The sequence below is a fragment of the Equus przewalskii genome, chromosome 17, assembly GCF_037783145.1.
Source record: "Equus przewalskii isolate Varuska chromosome 17, EquPr2, whole genome shotgun sequence".
Taxonomy (NCBI): domain Eukaryota; kingdom Metazoa; phylum Chordata; class Mammalia; order Perissodactyla; family Equidae; genus Equus; species Equus przewalskii.
In genome coordinates, this window is record NC_091847.1 from 21,180,616 (window position 1) to 21,203,415 (window position 22,800).

Here is a 22,800-nt window from a genome sequence, read left to right on the forward strand (position 1 = left end):
TTGGGCTTTTCCCACCAGGTCTGCCCCTGCTCCCCAGGAGCTGGCAAACTGGGCCATTCAACATCTGGGCAGCAGCACACGGCCACTAGGCTCCAAGTTCTCCTCCCTGGAAAGTATGGAAGGCAGAAGGATTTTTAAAAAGAAAAAGACTGGGGAAAAAAAAGTTCTGTGTTAATGCAAACAGATCCGTGTATCAGCAGAGAGTTATCAAGGTTAATGAGAAAAATTATCTCATCAGAACAACCCCGGGATGGAGGCATGCACGCAGGAGCTGCTGCCTCTCTAATCTGGGAGCGCTGGGCCTCGTGTGCAACGCGATCCATCAAAGTCACTTCCTCAGCCTTCCCAACTTCCCCGGGGACCACGGCCCCCCTCCTGCCACTGGGAAGGAAACCATTTGCTAGGAGGGTCAGCGCAGGTGGGCAGCGAGCACGGAGGGGACACCAGGTGCACCCAGAAGCAGACAAGTGAGCAGGGAGCTGGGCCCCAAACCTCCTTCTGCCTGTGAGGAAGCCAAGAACCCAGGATGCCTAAGCAGGTGTCAGGGGAGGTAGGGAAACATGTGCCCTCCACACACACACAAGCGTACACACCACACACTGCACACACACACACACACAACATGGACATACACCATACACACAAACACATGGACACACCCACGCACACACACCCCACATGAACACATCACACATGTCCACACAGCACACACACACACACAGGCATGCTGTGTGTCCTGTTGTCATTTGTTTTCAATCCTTCATCCTTTATGGGAAATAACTGTTCAGCCAGATGCAATTTCAAAAGCACTTGTCCTTAGTTCCTTTGGCAGGAGCCTGGAATCTCCACCTGCTGCCAATCCTGTGGGTAGAGAATTTTCTGTTTTGTTTTGTTGCATTTATTGTGGTGGTGTTGATTTAGTTTTGCTTTGTTCTGGGGAAGGCAGGAGGCAGCAGAGAAGTAGCAAGGAAACCACAACTTTTGCGAGGGATCCATCCTACCTGCCGTGCAGTTTGCCAGAGCGCCGTGCCCACCCACGGTTCCACTCACTACCTACTGCAGGGGCCCAGTTCCCCTTACCATTGCCTTACTTCCCCACATGAATGTCAAGCCTACCACTAGCAGCAGGTGCTCCTCTTTGACCAGACCCCTTTCTCTTGGCTACACCTCCACAATTCCTTAAATTTCTACGCTTTGCTCAAGCCCCACCCGCTGTGGGAAGCTTTTAGTCTTCACTGATCTTCCCTCTCTTCAGGCATTCTGTACTAAAGTTACAGTAACTTTAGTACTCTAAATCACAGTTTAGCCCATAATTTATATTGACTGGTACTCCCACTAGATTTCAAGGATGTCAGTCTCCACTTCTCCAGCCAGCTTGTAAGCGGCTGCAGGGCGTGATCAGTGTTTTAAGCATTCTGGCATGCTCCCTCACTCAGCTCCTGGCAAAATTGGGGTAGCTGGTTTGCAATTTTCATCTTAAGGCATGGCCAGTAAATTTCATATTCATTATATTTCTTTTTTTGACAGAGGCTTTATTTGAGAAACTACGTATTTTTCTATATGTTCTCTGTTTCCATGCATTGCTGAGAACTTTTAAAGATGGTCCAGATTTACAAATTGTTCTGCAAACACAGAACTTTCCTTGACATAGTTGTCAATATTCTACAGTAGTGAAGCCCTTGGGAATGGGGAGGCAGAGGGGAAAGCTCAGGAACTACTAGCCCTAGTACCTGGAGCTGACCCCATTTGATGACAAAGATGCCCTCCTCATGTTAGCAAAGAAGAGACACAGTTTCTAGGCAACTCATTGAGGTTAAACAATTCCCCAAAACATCCTATACAAACTGTTTGGCTAGTGTGATCAAAATATAGTGCAATTTACCCATTCATCAGATATGTATTGATTGCCTATGAGCTATATTCTGGACTCTGAGCAGGGCACTGGAGCTATAACTCTGAACACGACACTTATGAAACTTGTACTCTAGAATTGCGAATGGTGACCACTACCATGAAGGAACTGGAAAGTTGTGGTGACAAAGGAGGAGCTGGAGTGGGAAATGGGGTTAGGTGAGTTGGAGGGAGTGGGGACAGGTGTATTGAGAACTAACTTACGTAAGGTAACCAGAGAAGGTGAGGACATTTAATGACCTAAAGGGGGAGAAGAAGGCAGACTTCAGAGAGTAGGGGAAAAGGTAGTTTGTTAAGTAGAATAGTTGGTTTTGTTCAGCTCTATAGCCACTCATTATTCAGGGCAGCTGCCTAAACAATGAGAGGCCTAGGTCACAATTATCATAGCTAATTCACATTTACTGTTCACGCACAAAATGCTATCCTTACAATATCGCTCCAGATATCCTATTGCAAATGAGGAAATTGAGATCAGAGAGGTAAAGAGAGGTTGGAGATCCAACCTGGGTCTAATGGATTCCAGAGTGGGTCTCCTCCCCCGTTCTAATTGTGGGTGAGAGCCACTTAACTCCAGGGTCTGAAAAACTGTTCGGAGAGTGTGTCCTACTGATAGTATGTCTGTAAATCAAATCTTAAATAAATCACAACTGTTTACTTGTAAAAATCAAAGACATACCATAAAGTACATTTAGGAGTAGGGAAGAGTCAAACAATTAAGCAAATAATTCCAAAAGGTCAAGAATGGCTGGCTGTCTTGAAGCTTCCTGCTATATATTATATGTTAACATTCACTGGTCTCTAACTGGAGAAACAACAGACAAGTATTATTGGCTCCAATTTTTCCTTCTTTCATCCCACAGATATTTTTTGAGTACCTGTTATTTGCCAGACACCATGGGAGGAGCTCAGGATACAGATAAATACCATATTGCTGTCCTAGAATTGACATGCAATACTTTGGAGAACAAAGAGAAGAGAAAATTATAATACGGTATGGGAAGTACTATGATAGAGGTCACCAAAGGGGCATCTGAGGGGCAGAGATGGTGTTAAGAGAATGTCGACAAATGCTCCTTGAAGGAGGTGATTTCTGAGCTCAGTCGCTGCAACCTTAGTAGAAGTTAATCAGGCAAAGGCTATAATCCAAAAGAGATAGCAGGGAACATCGTGGGAACTTCCAAGTAGCTGTTGTGTCTGGCTCTAGAGTGTGGGCCATGAGGGTGAACACAGTAGGCAAGGTTGAAATCTAACCAGAGACCACACTGTGAAGAGCCTCTACACTGTGATAAAAAATTAGAATTTTACTCTGAGATCTATGGGAAGCCAATGTGTGTGAAAATTTCAGCAGAGGAATGGCATTGTTTTTAGAGTAATCTCTCTGACAGCTGTGTGGAGAGTGAATTAGAAGGAAGCGAGACCAGAGGCAGAGTAGGCAGGGATCCATGCTGTGTGCCAGGCACTGTCCTAGTCACTGGGGCTCTGACCACGAACAAGGCAAGGATGGAGCCAATAGGCTAGTGAGAGACACAAAGTTACACTGACAGATCTCTTTTTATATTCACCACCGAGAACCTCAAACGAATCCTTTGTGCTGCCCAGCAATCCTGCTTTAGATCCACTCACTCCTCCATTCCCCTAGATACTATTTCATCACTTCTCTTCCCTCAAATTGCTACTTCCTCCCAGAACCTCATACTTAGTTGTTGACCCTGCTTCCCATTTCACTGGGAAAATGGAAGCAGCAGAAGAGAACCGCCATAGACTCTTACCACCACATCTGCCCACCTTCAGTACCTGCACATCCCGACACCCCCCTGCCCAGCACCAGATAAGCTCACTGTGCTCCCGTCTAAAGCCAATCTCTCTTCTATCCTGGATCCCATTCCCTCTTGCCTGTTCAAGGCAATTCTCCCCTGCTCTCCCAAGACGTTTTTGTTCACCCATGAATCATTCCCATCAGCATATAATATGCTATTACTCTTCCCATCTTAAAATCCTCTTGACCCACTTTCCCCACCAACTGCTGCCGTGTTCCTCTGCTCCCACTGATAACAAATCTCAGAAGAGTTGTCTATACTCACTGTTCCAATCCCTCTCCTTCCAATTTTTCTCTGTAAACCTGTTCCAGTTGGGCTTTAAGCCCCACCACTCCACAGAAATTGTTTTGCTAAATCCAGTGGTCAATTCTCAGTCCTCATCTTGAGTGACCTATTAGTAATGGTACAGTTGCATAAATCCTCTTCTTAAATTTCCTTTCTTGACCTCACTTCCAGAGCACATATTTTCTTGGTTTTCTCTCTACCTCATGGGTCATTGCTTTTTGGTCTCTTTTGCTGATTCCATCTTTTCTCCCCAACTCTTTATGTTAGAGTGCCTGGGATGCTGTCCTTGATCCTATTCTCTTCCCTCTTTATACTCATACCATCTATATACTGACACCTTACTAATATATATACATAGAAATCTCAGCCCATTCCTCCACATTTTAGCTTTACATATGCATCTGACTTCTCAAGACCTCCACTAGGACATCTTATAGATGCTCAAACTTAACATGTCCAAGACTGAACTTATCCCATAAAGCCTGCTCCATTGGCAATCTTCCCCATCTCAGATGATAGCATCTCCGTTTTTCTAGTTTCTCAGGCCAAAAGTCTTGGAGACCACCTGGCTTCCCTCTGTCTTTCACACTTCACATCCAATCCATAAGCAAATCCTATAGCTCTACTTTCACACCCCACATCCAATCCACAAGCAAATCCTATGTCTGTCACAGTATGGCTAGAATCCTATTACTTCTGGCTACCTTCACTGCTACCACTTGATCAGAGCCATCATTTCCTATTTCAAAAGCCTCCTAACAGGTCTTTCTGTTTTTACTCTTACTCTCTAAAAAATCTATGTTCACCACTAGAACAATTTCCTGACACTTATCACTCATTGCTCAAAACCCTGAGTAACAGCCAAGGTACCTACAGTACCTAAAAGATACTACATAACTTGTCCTCCCACTCACCACTCTGACCTCACCAACTTTCTCTCCTTCACTCACTGCTTCAGCCATTCTGACTTCCTATCTGATTGGGTCCTATGATATCGTGATTTATAATGAATATATATTTGATCTTTGGCCCTGCTTCTGGAACAGAGCCCCAAACACCATTGGAATTTCCTAAGTGATGAGAGCTATAAAGATGTCTTTTATTATGTGAATGAAGTGACTTTTGGAATGTACCTAAGGATAGGGACTGGTTGCCAGGAGAGCCAATCATGTGACTAGAGGGTTGGTCCCACCCCCCCTGACCTCTGGGGAAGGCAGAGGGGCTGGAGGTTGAATTCAGTTACCAATAGCCAAAGATTTAATCAATCATGGCTGTGTAATGAAGCCTCCATAAAAACCTAAAAAGGATTGGGTTTGGAGAGCTTCCTGGGTGCTGAACATGTGGAAATTTGGGGAGAGCCGTACACACAGAGAGAGCATAGAAGCTCCACACCCTTTCCCCATACCTTGCCCTATGTACCTCTTCCATCTAGCTGATCCTGAGTTATGTCTTTTTATAATAAATTAATGATCTAGTAAGTAAAATGGTTCTCTGAGTTCTGTGAGCTGCTCTAGCAAATTAATCAAACCCAAGGTTGGGGTCATTGGAACCTCCAATCTATAGCCAGTCAGAAGGATAGGTGACAGCCAGAACTTGTGATCGGCATCTCAACGGGGGTGTGCAGACTTGTAGGACTGAGTCCTTAACTTGTGAGATCTGATATTATCTCCAGGTAGTGTCAGAATAGAGTTGAATTGTAGGACATCCCTCTGGTGTCCGAGAACGGCTTGTTGGTAAGGGAAATCTTCCACCCACACACACACATGGGAATTGGTGACCAGAACCTTTAGTCCTCAAATTCTCCAGATGCACCTTCTCTTAAGGTTTTTTGTATTGTATGTTTCCTCTTCTGAGAAAGTTTTTCCTCTACATAGCCCCATATACTCCTCTAGATACACTCTCACCTCATTTCTGTTTTTGCCCATATTAAACTTTTTTCATAAGGCCTACTTTAAGCACCCTATGTTAAATAGAAACCCCTTACCCGACTAGCATTCTTGATCTCCTCTACCCTGTTTTATTCTGTAGCACTTACCACCTTTTACTTTACCATATAATAATGTACTGATTTACTATATTTTACATTTGTATTGCTCTCTGCCCACCAGAAGGTAGGCTCCTCAAGAACATATCTTTGTACATTTTGTTCCATTATGCATCACATTTACCTAGAAAAGAGTCTGTCAAATAATAGGCATTTAATGAACATTTGATGAGTGAATGAATAGCAATGTGTTAAGAAGGAACTGAAGGATGCGCCTAAAATGAGACAATGTGTATGGAGAAAAGAGATACAGGAGATGAAGAAGGTAAAACTAAAGAATCTCTTTGATTGAATTCAGAGATAGAAGAAAGGAGTAGAGGATGATTCCCAGATTTTAGGCTCGAGTATCTCTGTCGAGGATGATTCCATTGAATGAGATAAGAAGTGGGAATTCAATTTGGTACCTGGTTGTGGGACACTAATGTAGAAAGGTCTATTTCTCAAGATTTTTTTGTTGAGACATAATACACAGACTACAAAACTGACTCTGTTAAAGTATACAATCAGTAGTTTTTAGTATATTTACAAAGTTATGTAACCATTACCACTACCTAATTCCAGAACATTTTCATTGTCTCACAAAGAATCTCCACACCCCTTAACAGTCACTCCCCACTCTTGCCTACAGTGAGGCCCTGGAAAACAACCAATGCACTTTCTGTCTCCATGAGTTTGGCGGCAGTGGTCATTTAATATAAATAGAATCATATATTACGTAGCCTTTGTGACTGGCTTCTTTCACTTAGCATAATGTTTTCAAGGTTCATCCATATTGCAGTATATATCAGTACTTCATTACTTTTTATGGCTGAACAATATCCCATTATCTGGATATGCCACAGTTTGTTTATCCGTTCATTCATCAGTTGATGCATGTTTGTTGACTATTATGAAAACTGCTGCTATGAACATTTGTGTACAGATTTTTATGTGAACATAAGTTTTCAATTCTGGGAGTGGCATTGTTGGGTCATATGATGACTCTGTTTAAATTTTTGAGAATGTCAGTTGGTTCTAAGTAGAGTGACCGTAGTATGCCTTTGTTTGCCAAGCAGAATCCCAGTCTATGCATATATCACAGTGAAGTTAGTGTTAGTGCTCCCTTTCACTCTCAAAAGAGCCCAGATCAGGATGTCAAATCATATGACCCCTTATTTGTAAGGGTCTGGACCTGAAGATGGAAGTCAGGATTATAGATAGTAATTGGAAGGCATAGACAAATTGCTACATGGAAGTAGATAGTCACCCAGAGAATTTGTAAAATGTGAACAGATGGGGGTTAAAGGCAGAAACCTGTGACATGTGGACATTTGAAGAGTTAAAGGAGGAATATGAGCCTACAAAATTGTTGAGATGGATCTTCTGGAGAGGTATGAGGAAAGCCATGGAGAAGCATTACATAAAACTCAAGGAGAAACAAGTGTCACCAAAGAGAAAGCAAGCAGCAGTATCCATGGCTGCAAAGCGATTATAAAAGATAAAAATTGGAACCTGTTCCATGCAATAACATTAATGACCCTAGAAAGAGCAATTTTGTGAAATGGTAGGGAAAGTCCCAGAGAACAGTAAGTAGAGTGAGCACGAAGACTGAAAAGGGAGGCGGTGGAGATATTCAGTGTGGGTTTCTCTTCTAAGAAGGGTGGCTGTGAAGAGGAGAGATGTGGTTGGTTAATATTGAGGGAAGGTATATGTTTGGGTTTTTATTGTTGTTTAGGGGTTTTTTTTAGGTAAAAGAGATGTAAATATGTTCAGGAGGTGGTTGAAGACAATAGAGAGAAAAAAAGAGATGACTGGGGAAGTGCATCTGCTCAGGTCTACCTAGGCAGGCAGGTAATAGTCACCAGGGCCCAGGTGGGGAATGTAGCTTGGATGAGACCCGGAACTTCTTCTACACCAAGGTTTGGGGTGTGGCAAGGATGAGAAGCTGTGGGGATAATTTAGTGGGTTTTAAGATTAGAGTGGGTAGAGGGAAATTTTTAAAAATTGAGGAAACTCTTAGCAAGGCGTCTGTGTTCTATGACAAAGGCAGAGATGCATTGAAAGGTGTTTACTGAGCATGAGGCAGAACACTGAGCAGGGGTCTTGAGGGAAATAGTGAAGGCATGGGGAAGACATGATGCTGATGAGGAAAGTTCCAGCTTATTTATAGCATCAGGAGCCCAACAGAGGTTGAATTAGTGGTACCTTGGGCACCTTCCAATAGCAGGCCAGGAGAGATGCAGAGAAAGTAGCAAAGTTGGTCCAGCCCTGGATTTCTGCAAAGTGGGCAATTCAGAGGTTAAGGGGAAAAGGAGGTAGAAAGAGCTGGAATGGTTAAAGGTGGACCATTGTATGTCAGTTGAATAGGAAAGAATGGATCCTAAACTTTCCAAAAATTTGCCCACCAGTCCAATAAACAATAAACATTAGCATGTAAAGAGAAGTTAAGAGAAAGCAAAAAAGCAAAACACAAGGAAGCCACAACAGAGAGTCTGACTTCTTTCTTCTGTAGGTTATTCAACTTCACAGATCTCAAAATAAATAAATAAAAAGCATTTTCAGATGTTTTCTTAACGCTGAACTATGGATAGTTACAAAATGTCATAAATATCCATTTATGTTGAAATCTGCTCACAGGGAAGAGATGAGTTTAGTTGCAGTAAAATTAAATTGACTGAGCATTGAAATCTAATGGAATTTTTTTGTTCATTTATGTTGCATTGCTAAGCTTTCGGATTTGTGTGTACCCTTTCACAATAAATATTTCATTTTTCTTACATTTATAATCAGTCCAGTTTCACTTATCATTAACCCCACAAGGCTAATAAGATTGGGCAGTATTTTCTATTTGCCTTTCATTGTTAAACTTTTAATAGTTAACTTTGGTAACCTGTATAGAGAGTGGACAATTTTGATTTTGATTTAGATGGTGTGTCAATTTTCTGCAACTGTTCCTGAGGCCCTTATATCATTAAACATAAGGTAGTATGATAAAGGAAAAACTAGGATTCTAAAAATGAGTTTCATACAAGTTATACCTGAACTTCCCTAAAATGTCAGTTAAAGTAAAAGTGCTGCTGGCAAAAGTTAGTACAGCCCCACTCCCTAGCCAATGAGTGGAATAACAAAAGGAACTATCAGACAGTCATAAGATAAATCTGCTTCGTATCGTGGTCTTGTTGTTCTAGTTGATGCCATGCTCTTCCCTAATTCTCTGTCCATACGCATCCTACTTCTCCTGAGCAATCGGTCAGTTTCAGTTCTGCTTCCTCTGAATGCCTTCCAGTAGGACAACACTGATTCCATATTGTTTTTGATCTGTTCTATGCAGTTGCCTACACAGCCCTGAAAGATCTGACTCCCGCATTCTGCTCCAGTCTCATCTCACACTACTCTCCCTCTTGCTCACCATACTCCAAGCTCAGTGGATGTGATGATTAATCTCATGTGTCAACTTGACTGGGCCACAGGATGCCCAGACATTTGGTCAAACATTATTCTGGGTGTGTCCGTGAGGTCTGTGAGTGTGTTTCCGGGTAAGATTAATATTTGACTCTCCTGGGTCTCCAGTTTGCTGACTGCACATCTTGGGATTTCTCAGCCACAATAATTACATGAGCCAATTCTTTATGGTACATATACATCTATATAAAATACAGATATATAGGTACACAAATAGATATGTGCATGTATATCCATCTTATTGGTTCTGTTTTGCTGGAGAACCCTGACTAATACACTGGGTATCTCATTAAGCTCTTTCCTGCCTCAGGACCCTCCTACACACTGTTCCCTTTGCGAGGAACTCTCTTTCCCCTGATCTTCCCATGACTGCCTCCTTCTCGTCATTCAGATCTCTGCTCAAGTGCTACCTTCTCCTGTAAGTCTTCCCTGATTACTCTCATAAAACTCCTGTTCCCATCATTCCACAAACCCCTATCCTCCACCAAGACACTCTGTTTATTTTCTTCTTAACATTTAGTGAGGTCTAGCACAACATTATTTGTGTATTTGTTCTTGGTTTACCTCCTCCTTTCCTTAGTGTTACATTTCGAGAAAAGCAAAACCTCTCGTCCTTGTTCACCAGCGTATCCGTGTGCCCAGAGAAATGCTGGGCACATATTAGCTACTCAAAAAATATGTTACCTTTTATAGAGGCCAGCCCCGTGGCAGAGCAGTTGAGTTTGCACACTCGCTTCAGTGGCCCAGGGTTCACTGGTTCGGGTCCTGGGTGCAGACCTAGCACCGCTCATCAAGCCCTGCTGAGGCGGCATCCCACATAGAGGAAGTAGAATGACCTACAACTAGTGTACACAACTATGTACTGGGGGGCTTTGGGGAGAAGAAGAAGAAAAAGAAAAGATTGGCAACAGATGTTAGCTCAGGGCCAATCTTTAAAAATAAATATTTATACTGCCTTTTATTTAATGGTGTAAGGAACTCAGGAACAGTTTCAGAAAAATGACACATCCTGTAATTATTTTAAGTAGCTCTTTGTACATATCATCAAACTTATGGGGAAAACGTATAGAGGCTACAATGATAAAATGAATCTATTTTTTCATCAACCCAAGAAGGCAAGTAATGCTTGCCCTTCCTACCAAATAAGGATCAAATGGGTGACGTATTTAGAAGTGTCCAAAATATACAAACTGTGGTTCAGTATGGTGGGAAAACTATTATTACACCTTGTTAAACACTTTGTGTTGGGTTTTACTTCCATTTGACACTTTATGAGCACTTTTGCACACTATTAAATAGTCTTTGCAAACATTACTTAGGGACCATAATGCTTTGTGTGGATGTACAGTAATTTAAAATCTTCCCTCAATTGCTGGTCTTTTGGAGTTAGTTTATTTACATTAATTATTTTATTTTATTTGCTTTATTCTGAGATATAACATAACAAATTAAGCGTATATATGATTTTTGTTTCAGGATGGGTCTCCAGATGTAGAAATAATGCATCTAAACATAAGAATTTTTGTGGTACTCTGAACATAGTGGCACACTGTTTTCCATTATGGGTTGTATTAATTTTCTCACTTTCCATCTTTGAAGTTTTGAATGGAAAACTGTTTGATCATTAGCACTTGTAGGGGGGGGGAACAGTTTTCGACTGTTTAATGCACATTTCTTGGATTATTGGTGAAGCTGAGTGGTTTTTAAAATATATTTATTGGATGTTTATATTTCTTTTTCTAAGAATTGCTTGCTGTGTCATTTTGACCATTTTTCTATGTGGTTTAAGGATTTTTTTCATTTAATCAATTTGTGTAAGCATATTATAGATTAATGGCTCCTATCATTTGTCACGAAAGTTTCAAATATTTTCCCAATGTGTCCTTTGTCTTTAAATTTACATATGACACAGAACTTTTCATTTTTAGGTGGTCGAACTTATTGATAGTTATCTGGCTCTCATATCTTTCATTACTTTTATGCTCGGAAAGTTCTTTATTTTTAGATCAGAATATTATTGATATTCTTTTTTATTTCCCGGCTCTGATAGGATTTCATTATTTACTTTAACTCTTAATCCACCTGGAATTTTTTGATGCATAAAGTGAGGATTTTCCTTGTTCCCATTCCCATGTCTAACCAAGCACTATGTGCTCATCCATGCTCTCAGTGCCCATTTACTGAATAGACCAATATCTGTCGGTGGGGTGTCCATTTTGTTCTGTGCTGATTTATTGGTTGAATCTTGCCCCAACACCATTCTGCTTAAAATTATTAAGAGATTACTACATGGTTTGTGATTATGCAAATTCAGTTCCTTATTATTACTCTTCTTTTTAAAAACAGCATTGGCTATCCTTACTTGTTTACTCACTCAGATGAAATTTAGACTCTTCAAGTTATAGCAACTCAGACTTAATCTATAATTTTTATTGAAATTACATTGAACCTGCAAACTAATTAGGTAGAATTTTGTACTTTTACAATTTCAGTCTTGTGTTACAGAGTCAAGAACCTATGTTTCCCCATTTATTTCAAGATTTGGTTTAGGCTATACGAGAAAGATTTCTAGTTTTCTTTACAAGTCTTTTAAAGGTCTCATTAAGATTATAACTAAATCTTGGATGTTTAATTTCAGTTCTTGTTCAGGTACCCTTGATGTTATTATACTATTTCCGAGGAAGTAAATATTGCTCGTGTGTGTTCAAAGTTTATCTCATATATTGGGAGAAGAATTGAGGGGGGGCAAACTATCCAGGAAGTGAGCAGAGGAAAATATGTAAGAGAGAGGACAGAGGAATCAGGTGAGGAGCCATTTCCACACAAAGACAGAGTTTATAAACCCTCATATGGTTTAATTTAGTTCCCATGATGCCTGAGTTTTTACTTTTAGGCAGCCATTCCTTTGATTTAAGGATTTTTCACTTTTAGACAGTCATTCCTTTGATATAGGAAAGAGTTCATTATAGAAATTTAAGCTATTATTCTCATCCAGTAGCAGATCATAAATATTTTTGTAGGTAAAGGAGCAAAGGTAAGAGTTGATAACGACTGAGCAATCCCAGAGCAGAAATAATGCAGGTCTCTTAGAGGAGGAGGCTTGACCCAGTCCCAATGAGTATTAGCCCTGTACTGATCATAGTTCAGTGGTAGTATGGGTCCAAAACAAACTTGTTAGCGAAAGAGTTGTCAGAAATAGAAGTTAGGGCCCCCATCAAACTCAGAAACATAGTAATTAGTCTCTGGGTGAAAGTGTCGAACAGAATCAATAACCATTAAAACATGGAAGACTTTAATCAAGATAATAATTTCAGAAGAAACCAAAAGAGAGAAAGGAGGTGATAAGGTAGCATAAAAGTTAAGTTTCCAGTCAGAGAAAAAGCAAGTACTATGCTGGAAATAACAGAGTAGTTCCAGAAAGAAGAATGGTAATTGGGTCTTTGAAATCTTAGATAAGCACAGGTAGTCCCTAGCTGCCCAAGTCACCTTCTCGTCTTCACCATCCTGAACATGCTGAAAGCAGAGCAAGATGGCTAACATGGCTGTGGTCCTGGACAGTCAGTGAACATCATGCAGACACTGGAAATTAAGTCATAAGCACCAAGAGAGGAGAGAGTGGCCAAAAATGGAGTTGGGGAGAGTGTGCCAATCACACTTCATGTAGCTTACAAGTTTGCCAATGTTCGGCGAATGGAATGCGAGATTAGTGATTCTGAAAATCTGCTTTGCCACATATGATGTTCTATTAATAACACTTCACATTCAAATTGTATGTTATAATCTACAAAGTGCTTCCAAAACCACAAAACCATGATCTAAATCTTCCTCAGAATTGTGAGGGCTCGTCTAGAAAGTTATATTAGCTCCATTTTATAACTAATGAAAACAAGGCTCTGAGAGGTGCAGTAACATCATAGTAACACAGCTAGTGAGATGCAGGCATCCTGAATCCAGTCCTTCTGACAGTCCATCTAATTCCCTCTCCACAACCTGTCTCCTTTTCTGCTGCTCTTTCAGCCCAGCTGCTGGTTCTCAAACTTGAAATCATCTGTGAAGCATTTAGGAATACTGATATCTGGTTCCTACCCCTAGAGATTTGGGTTTAATTGGTGTGATGTGCAGCCTGGACATTGGGATTTACGAAAGCTCTCAGGTGATTCTAATGGAGCAAAGTTTGAGAACCACTGCCAAAGCCACCAGACCCACTAATTAACACTCTAAGACTGGCAAACACTTTACTCAAAAAAGTAGCTAGGAATTTAGTGATCCCAGTATCATTCAAAATAAGTCCTTTGGAATCAACTGGTGAGGTAGGCAGTGTTGTTGGGAGTTGGTGGGTAGGTGGTCTGATTTCGATAACTCGCTTAAACAATTGCAGAGTTAATAAGAGTTGACTGGAGTTCATAAATATCTCTTTTCCCCTCTTCATACTCCTCACTGAAGTATTTTCTCTTGACTTCTGTTACCAAAGAGTACATGTGGGAGTTGGGGAGGGTGGTGGGTGATGATTACCTGCAGGCAGATCCACATATCGAAGAAAACTGCCTCAACCATGACCAAGGCAAGCTAAGGTGGGTAAAAGCAGATTCATAAAAACTGGGTGTTCATATTAAGAGTCAGTCGGGGTAGAAGAGCTGAGACAGCAAGAGGAGATGAATCAGGAGAGACAAGGCTGGGCTAGAGATAGTAGGGCATGGTCTTGCATGGGAAAGGACATTTGTGTAAAACTGCATGTGTTCTCAAAGCCAGTCAGGTTGGGTGAACCAGTGGAGCATGGACAATAAGGACAGAACCAAAGAAATGTGTACAAAGCAATGGTGAGATGTCTTTAGACAAAGTCAGCGCTGGCATTTTTGGGTGCTCACGCATGGAGCGAGCGGTGCCCGTTGGCGTCTCCACAGGTGAGGAGCCTCCTGCTCTCCATCTCGACCTCAGTTCTTTTCCCTTTTCAAGTGACTTAGCTCCAAGGAAGTTAGATATTTGAATGTTTTCTTTCAGAAAAGCTCTCCTCATATCCTAGATTGGAGCTCAGGATATGTTTTTCCCACCATAGAAAAAAAAACAGTAATAACAGCATTAGTGAAAGAAGAGTTGAAGTAGCCCTATTGGAGTAATATTCCGGAACAAAGGAATTGGGAACCAACAACCAACTGCCATATTTAACACAATCTCTATGGAGAAAACATTACAAGTTTCAAACCAACTTCCACAAAACTTTTGGTCCCATTGCAGCGAGCTTCTTGAGAGCCAAGTCTGGGTCTTTTTCATTATTGTACCACTGGGGCTTAGCACAGAGCATACTTAGGTTGAATTGTCCAAACATGGACCCACTTACAAGCTGCAAACTGTTTTTACTTAACACAGGATTAAGTAATGCCTCAAATATTTTTATGCACCCTTTCTTCCTCTCTCGTAATTTGATGTGAGTTAAATTGAAGACTGGATATTTTGTTTATCAGATATAAATCCTGTACTGGAAAGCAAGTCTAAAGACTTCTTGCCTTCCTGGAATTCTAATTTGGAAGAGGTTTCCATCCATCTCCAGTCCAGGCCCCCACAGACAATAATCTCAGAATCTCTCTTCTATTTAGCAGATCAGCCCTTGTACCAGTTTTGTCTAGGACAGATTGCCCTTCGCCTGATTTCTTCTCTCTCCTTTTTCCTCACCCTGCTTTATCAAGCTGCAACCCTTTTTATCTGCTCACAAAAGTGGACTCCTAAGTGCTGGTTTGTGATCAAGAAGCAACAAAGCTGTCATCTCCCTAAATATATTTTTATATTTTGCTTGGGGTTGTCACTATAAATAAGAGAAAGTATTGCTGATGGGGTTTTTCATGTGTGTACTCTCTCTTTTTCTCTCCCTCTTCATTCGCTTCATCATCCCCAGGCCCCCAGAGCCATGTCACCACCCCAAAACAAATGGAAGAAAGCAGCCAATTACATTAAAATGCAATATAAATAGAGGGAACAAGCAATTTTTAACTTGGGTTTCCTGAAAAACTCTTCACATTCTGATGGCTAGTCAAGGGAAGGGAACAAATAACGAAGTTATTTGGCTGTCATTTCATTTGAACTATTATAGGGATCTCAGTGGCTCAGGGGAAGAGCCACCGAGTCCTCTCTCTCTCATGAATAGTTTAGTTTTTGTCTACTTCACTAGTTTGGGAGAATACAGAGGCTGATGGAAGGCATCTCAGGCAGAGTCTTAAGAAAATTATTCTAGGCATAGGCCCAGTGACAAGGATTGTGGGAATAATGAACATGAAGACTTGAATCCCTCATGTCTTCTAGAAATGGAAGAACAGGAAAAGATAGAAGTGTGCCTTCCAGGAATTGCCATACACATGCCAATCTCTTACAGTAGGCAATGTCACCAAGCATCAAGGTTATCCAGGCACCTGAGAATGTGGAAGGAAGAGATAGTCACACATTCAGCAGGCTACTCGGAAGCATGTGGAACAGGGGTGATAAGTATGTCAAACACATGTGGCAATCTCCCTTGTCATGACCATGACAGATATTGTAAATGAATTACAACCTTCTCTCCTGTACAACCCAAATTTAGTCTAAAAATCTATTTCAATGTGGAATGTCAGATACATTATCCATCAAGTGGTGTCAGCATACCAGAAGAAATCTATTTGCTATCCATGATCTGAAGTGTTCCCAAATACCTGCCTGTTAATTCAGATCAGAGGGAGTGTGATCTAGGCTTGAGCTAAGCAAGCAGTACCTGCCTTCTGAACCTGTGCTTTCTGCTCCTACTCCAGGTACAGCCACACTGCTTACCAGGATTGCCCTATCATGGGCTCTTCCATTTCTCCCACTATCACATCCATTTCACTTTGCTTTCTGCTCCATTCTATTACCTCCTGCCTCCATAATAACCACACAATATTCAGGGACTGTTTTGTTGAGGAGATGAATGGAATGGAGTCGGAGATGATATGAGGGAGATGGTACTGGTTTCCTCTTTATCTCTATCTCCACCCAGATGTACAGTGTGTCTTTAGACGTTCAATTCTGGTAATTGAGATGTGCAACAAAGTCTTCAGATGCCTCAGTCGGTACTTTACTCAGCTGCTATGATGCCCCTTTCTCATTTTTAGGTTATCTGGGAAATAACAAGACTAATGATGACCATTGTAACGACATCTATAAATAATTTTTTCACAAATAAACTGCTAATGCACGACAGAGATGACAGCTGAGCTTCACCAATTTCAGATGAAACCCCCACACCTGCATTCATATCAATTGTAGCCATACTGCTGACTTGTGCCTATTTTTTTATGAAGCTTCCTTCAATTCAAACAACCTCACTAAAGTTTGAAAACAGTCTCTGAAAACTAATTTCTGAAGGTTATCAAATCATATTTATCTACTATAATGGAAATACATTTCAGTGTTTGTAATTAAAAATAACTTGAATCAAAATAAAAATTTTCTCTAAGTCATACTCATCTTTATACTGAGTGTGGTGTTTACTGAAGTGTTAAAATTTATTATCCATAAACACGCGTAGACACTTTGAATGACAAAGGGACCCAGCAGCTCACTTGAGTCCTTGAGGGATATTTCCTGAGATTCTCAATCTTCAGAGGCTTCTTTCCCCCAAATATGATTCTTAAAGAAAATTGAGAGTAAGAGAAATAAAGGAAAATAGTTCAACCTTCAGATCAAGCAATTGTCTCAGAGTGAGTGGGGATGGCAGCTATTTTCAGGTGTTAGGAATTCTGAAGTTCTTGCCTACCTCAAATCTGCCTCTTAAGTTTCCGATGTTAAATGTACACCACTGAGTTAAGATGATTCTCCTTTCTGGGAGAAGTCACTCATTAAACAGTTATTGTTTTATTAGCTTTTAATGTATAGCAGGGTTGGAGAGAATCAGTCATATTTTGGGACAGTCTTAATAAGAGACAAGTATTGAGCCTCTTCTCTAGCTGGAGGGGCTTTATAGACACTTTAGGGACATCTTGAAGTCATGCGAACCATATTTTTCTTTGACCACTTTTATGTCATCAGAACATTTTCACAAACTAGATTTCTAATGTAGCTATGTCCTTTGTGGAAGCTCAGCTCCTTACCTCATCACCCCTCCAACATCCTCCACCATCTGCCAAGTGCAAGGCTAGATAGACCTTACACCTGGTCTCCACCAATGTCCAGTGTTCCTTGGAGGCTTCCTTTGTACCATCTTGTTTTTTCCCCATGACCTTCAATAGGTATCAAATGTCTTCCTATTTTGCAGCTCATAGTCCCTCGTGGGATACTCACTACGTTCCTGTTTCCTGGAAAAAGGACATCTTCTCAGCTTTCTCAGAGCAGTGGTGACTGATACAACTCAGTGACAATGACATTAAGCCTGTCTGATTTTTAGTAGCCTGAAGGAAAGCATGAACAGTATTGGCTCTGGCTTGAGCTACATAGAGCAGGACAAGAGTTTCTTGGTGGACTCAATTGATTCACAAACATAAATGAAAAACACTTTGATAGTTTCAGAAACACTGATGGGGTGGGAGAAGTGCAGGACCTAGAAGAGGGTATGCCGAGGTAGTGAAGTATGCAGATGGGGCTTAATGTTTGTTTGACCTCACTGGTCCTAGGCTTCTGATACCTAAGAATATATGGCTTACCACAACTATGTGATTTCCATGAGTGTGGAATCAACTGTTATTCTTGGAAAATATGATCCTCCTTATGAGTTCTTGAAATCACCTTAAAGTCTATAATTGTCCACAAGAAAATAATTTTGACTTGAGGCCTTCCAGGTTTATTTTAAAAAACCAGTCAATTCAATAAATAGTCCCAAAGATCCCTGTGAGTATAAATCTCATTAACGTCTGTCTTAATAAAAGATAGCTAGATTCCCGTACCTGCTTCTGCATTCAATCTATTGTATGTTATTTTGCAGAAACATATGAAGAAAATCCAGCCTCAGACAGATATGTAGTTGGAAAACTAAAGAGAATTCTAATTGCCTTTTCAGATAATTATAAATGTTCTTTTTTGATAGTACACCAAAACTCAACAAGAAGTAGATTCTTAAGGATTAGTTGTATGTGGAAGTTGAAACTATATCAATGGACTTTTCTTATTCTGTTACACTACAGTCCATTAGTCTGTCTTGCTCTTTGAATGGGTGATTCTGTAGCATCATGCATTGGTGACTTGGAATATATTGGTTCACTAAGTTATGCAGATCTTACAAATGTTGACACATTTCATTATACAATATCAAAAAATCACATTTATTGATAACACCACCAATCTCATTAGAAAAGTCTTTAAATATTGGAAAGCTGGCAAGCTCATACTAATAGAGGCAAGTCTTCCAAAATTCAAATTTTCACTTGAATTTATCACTTCAATTTATCACTGGCAACAAATACTGTCAGTCATTTTCCTCAGTGACACAGACTTAACCATTTTCATGATGTCTTTCACATACCCAAATCTGAATATCCATAGTTTGTCTCTTTTCTACTTTCAAGTAAAAATGGCATTCATGAAATAAATGAGCAGTCAGCTGGCAACTCAAACAGTTGCACAAGTGCTTTTCTCCATACTTCGCATCTCGTCACCCAGAATATTTGTGATGGTGAATTTTGTGTGTCAACTTGGATGGTGTTTTGGGATGACTCCACTCTCCCTTATGTCTCCTAGAAAATAAAAGGAACAAAGAGATTTCCATAAATAACCAAACGTATGAAGATAAAATCATCCCGCATGGCAACCTCCCCAACAACCCTTAGAGCTAGCCGAGGGGTGCCAGTGCTTTTCCAGGTCCAGCCAAAAGAATAATTAAAATCATGTAACCATTTAAATATCGGAGTAAACACTGCTCACTCTTCTGTTTATTTGCATAACTCATTAGTTTGCTATATTAAAAGTTTTCCTTCGCCACTATTATGTTAACTTAACTTACAAATGATTTTAATAAAATCCTGAATTTGTATCACATGTTGCTTCTGGAATAGAATAAAGAACAAGCTGATCTTGGGGTATAAAAAAAAGTGCTATGGGAGTCTAATAGTGCCACAGCAGGTGAGGAATCAGTACTGGTTCTTACTCAGCTCAATTTGCTTCAACCCAGTGGGACCCTTTTAAAGAAGAGCAAGTATGTCTGTAATTCCAAACCTCATTTCATGCATAATTGATAGTTCATAACAAACTTTATCAGATCCCAAAATATCAAAAAAAATCTTTTTGATGAGGTTGAGGTCCTTTATGGTTGTTGTGGATTCACAACAGGAAGAGGAACCCTTTAAAAAGAAGAATATGGTATTTTCATTTGCATAAAGACAATAAAAGTCTTTCAGCGGCAATTTCCCCATATATAAAAAGTGAGAACATAGCACCTCAGTGATGCAGACATCTGTTACTTAAACAGATGCCACCTTCTAAACTCACTCAAGCAACCCTCCGCTCCACCAGAGACCTCTAAACCAAAATTCAGTATGTGGATAGAGCTTAAAAGGGGACTTGGAATAATGATTGATTTTTACTTCCCAGCTTTACTATGGATTTGCTTGAATTTTGTATGTTTTTAATTTAGCAAAATCTCCATCATCTCTTTCAGTAATTCCTGGCTTCTAGCTTAATCTCTACAATCTGCCAAATCCAACGCTTCCTTCTAAGATTCACTGCTCATTAGCATTAGCCCTTTAGAGGACCAGATAAACCATGGATTTTGTTTGTTTGTTTCCTCTTGCAAACGCATTTTAATGACTTCACAGGGCAGGACCCTAGCACTATCTAAAAGAGAAATGAAACTTGGTCTCTTTTTTCCAAGTAGCACAAAGAGTCCCGGACTGATGTTTTCCAGTTAAGCAATACTTCCCCAGACTGAGACTGATAAGCGCCTTCAGAAGTTAGGCTTACACTTCTAAATCAGCAGTTCATGAAAGGCATTACGAAAAACTATTATACTGCTATAATGGATGACAGCACAGTTGTATATGTTACACCTTGAAGTAAGCAGTAGGATTTTCAATCACTTGATAACCTTGAAACTGCTAAGGTATCAAATTGCTATCATGAATATTGTGCAGGAGCAGAAATAACTCAGGAAGCTGCCTTTGTGAATAATAATCAGAAAACTGCAACATTTTTACCTAGAAAATGGATTTGAGGCACTGGTGTATTGACAAGCTCTCCAACAGGAAACTAAAGTAGACATTACAAGTACATTTGCATTGGATTATGCCTCAATCCATCATAAATTCCAACAGCATCGGGTTTGTCAGATCTAATCAGTTAAAAAAATTGTTAGCAAAGAATGACGTTGTTTGTTAAAATTTCAAGGATAAAGGGTAAGGAGAGCCCATGTGTTATTTTATAGCTGAAAACAATAAACAAAAATATTTGTTTAATATTTAAACTTTTCAATGTACTCTCAAATCTAATTCATTTCAGCAAAGTATAGACAAGGGGTTTAGAAAGTAGGGCTTTGCTTAATAGGCATTTAAATCAACTGCTTCATGAAGACATGGTAAAAACATAGACAGTAAATGTTTATTACACATCTCTTTTCCCTGAAATGCATCTGTTTCATTTTTACCAAATCCCAGCTTTGTTCATGAACAGAGCACCCAGTGTTGGTTGGTGGCATTTCCCGATGACAGAGTCTACTGAGAACCCTCGACAGCCATGTGAAAACTCAATGTCTGGAGTGATTCATCATTGTGTCAGACTGGCCAGCACTTTGTCACAGTGACTGACAATGGGAGAAACTTGGAAATAATACCAAGATTCTCTGTTCACTGATAGTGTCTGCGCTGTGATTAGAGAAGAAAGCTTTGAGACTGTGAGGAGAATCTTAATTTTCCTCCAAAATTAATTTTGATGTTTTAATCCTTTGGAGGTCAATCTCCACCTAACATTTCCCATTGTGTCTTACTCAAAAGCGTCCGTTTTCATTTCAAATTGTTCCTGAGGCCTGATAATTGAAATCACCACACACCCAACAGCTTATTGGGTAGGGTGAACAATTTTTCAGTACTGTAAGGCCAACTACACCTGCTTTACATGGAGCCACTGTATCCACCTGAAAAAGAGAAGTGCCATCCAGCAAAAGATTGTCTGGCTACTACTGATGGTGCTACCAAGGAACTTAAATTTACTCTTGCTTAACCTTTTCTTAGGGTCTGAAATCCCTTTATATTATTCAATTTGGCAAAATCCTAGAAGGGTAATGATGTTAATTACTGACTTCAGGTAAACTACTGCCAGAAAAGTAATTCAGAGCATGGGCACTATTTTAAAGGTCCTGAGAAGTAAATGCAAATGACTTGATGCAAATCCATCCTCTCTGTAGGAGGTAAATGAAATAGCATCTTCCACTGAGAGTAGATCAATAATGTCAACTTCTTGTTACAAAGAAAAAAGAGCTAAAATGTACCTATCCAAAAATGTGATTACAAGGGGAATAAATTATCAAAAGGGTAATAATCAAAACTAGCATTTATTGATTTATTATGTGCAAGAAATTGTATCAATAGTATCTCATTCACACTTAGGAAGCTCTATGAGAGATGAATTACCATCACCATTTTACAAATTAGAAAATGGAGACTTAGAGAAGAATAACTACCTTCTGCAAGATTATACAATTGGTAAATGGGGCGAAGTCTAAGTTTGTCAAATATTTTAAGTTCCAAGGATGTTAATCATCCCAGCAAGTAAACGGAAGGATTTGAGGTAGGGTCCATGGAAGATACAACCAAGGAGCAAAAAAAGAAATGCAGTCAAATATCTGTAAAAGGGATGGTTTCAAAATGCAAGTCTAGTCCTATCACTTCCCTTCTCCTCTTTTTCATCTCCCACAAAACTTCATTGCTCTTAGGTTAAAGCCAAAACTCCTTATCATGAGCAACAAAGCAATGTGTGAGCTGGCACATACCTGCCTCCCAAGCCTCATCTTCCCCACCTCATCCTTCACTCCAGTACAGCCGCACTAGCTTGTTGGTTGTCCTTTATGTTGGGCTTGCTCCCTCCGGACTTAGGCTGTTTCTGGTTACTGAGATTCTCTTCCTTGCCCTCTTTACCTGGTTAAACTCTCTTTATTCTCCATGGCTCAGCTAAGTGACAGCATAAGGAAGTTGGATCCCTCTTATATAAGCCACACACCTCTCCTCTATTGCCTTTGTCAGAACTGTAACCTGCATTTGTTAGAATGATTATTTTATTTATATCTGAATAACTCACTTGGCTAGTGGCCCCAGGGCTTAGCTCTCCCTGCCGTCTAAACAGGGGCTCATCAACTTTCTGAGAGTGAATGCATGGGTAAATGGATAAATA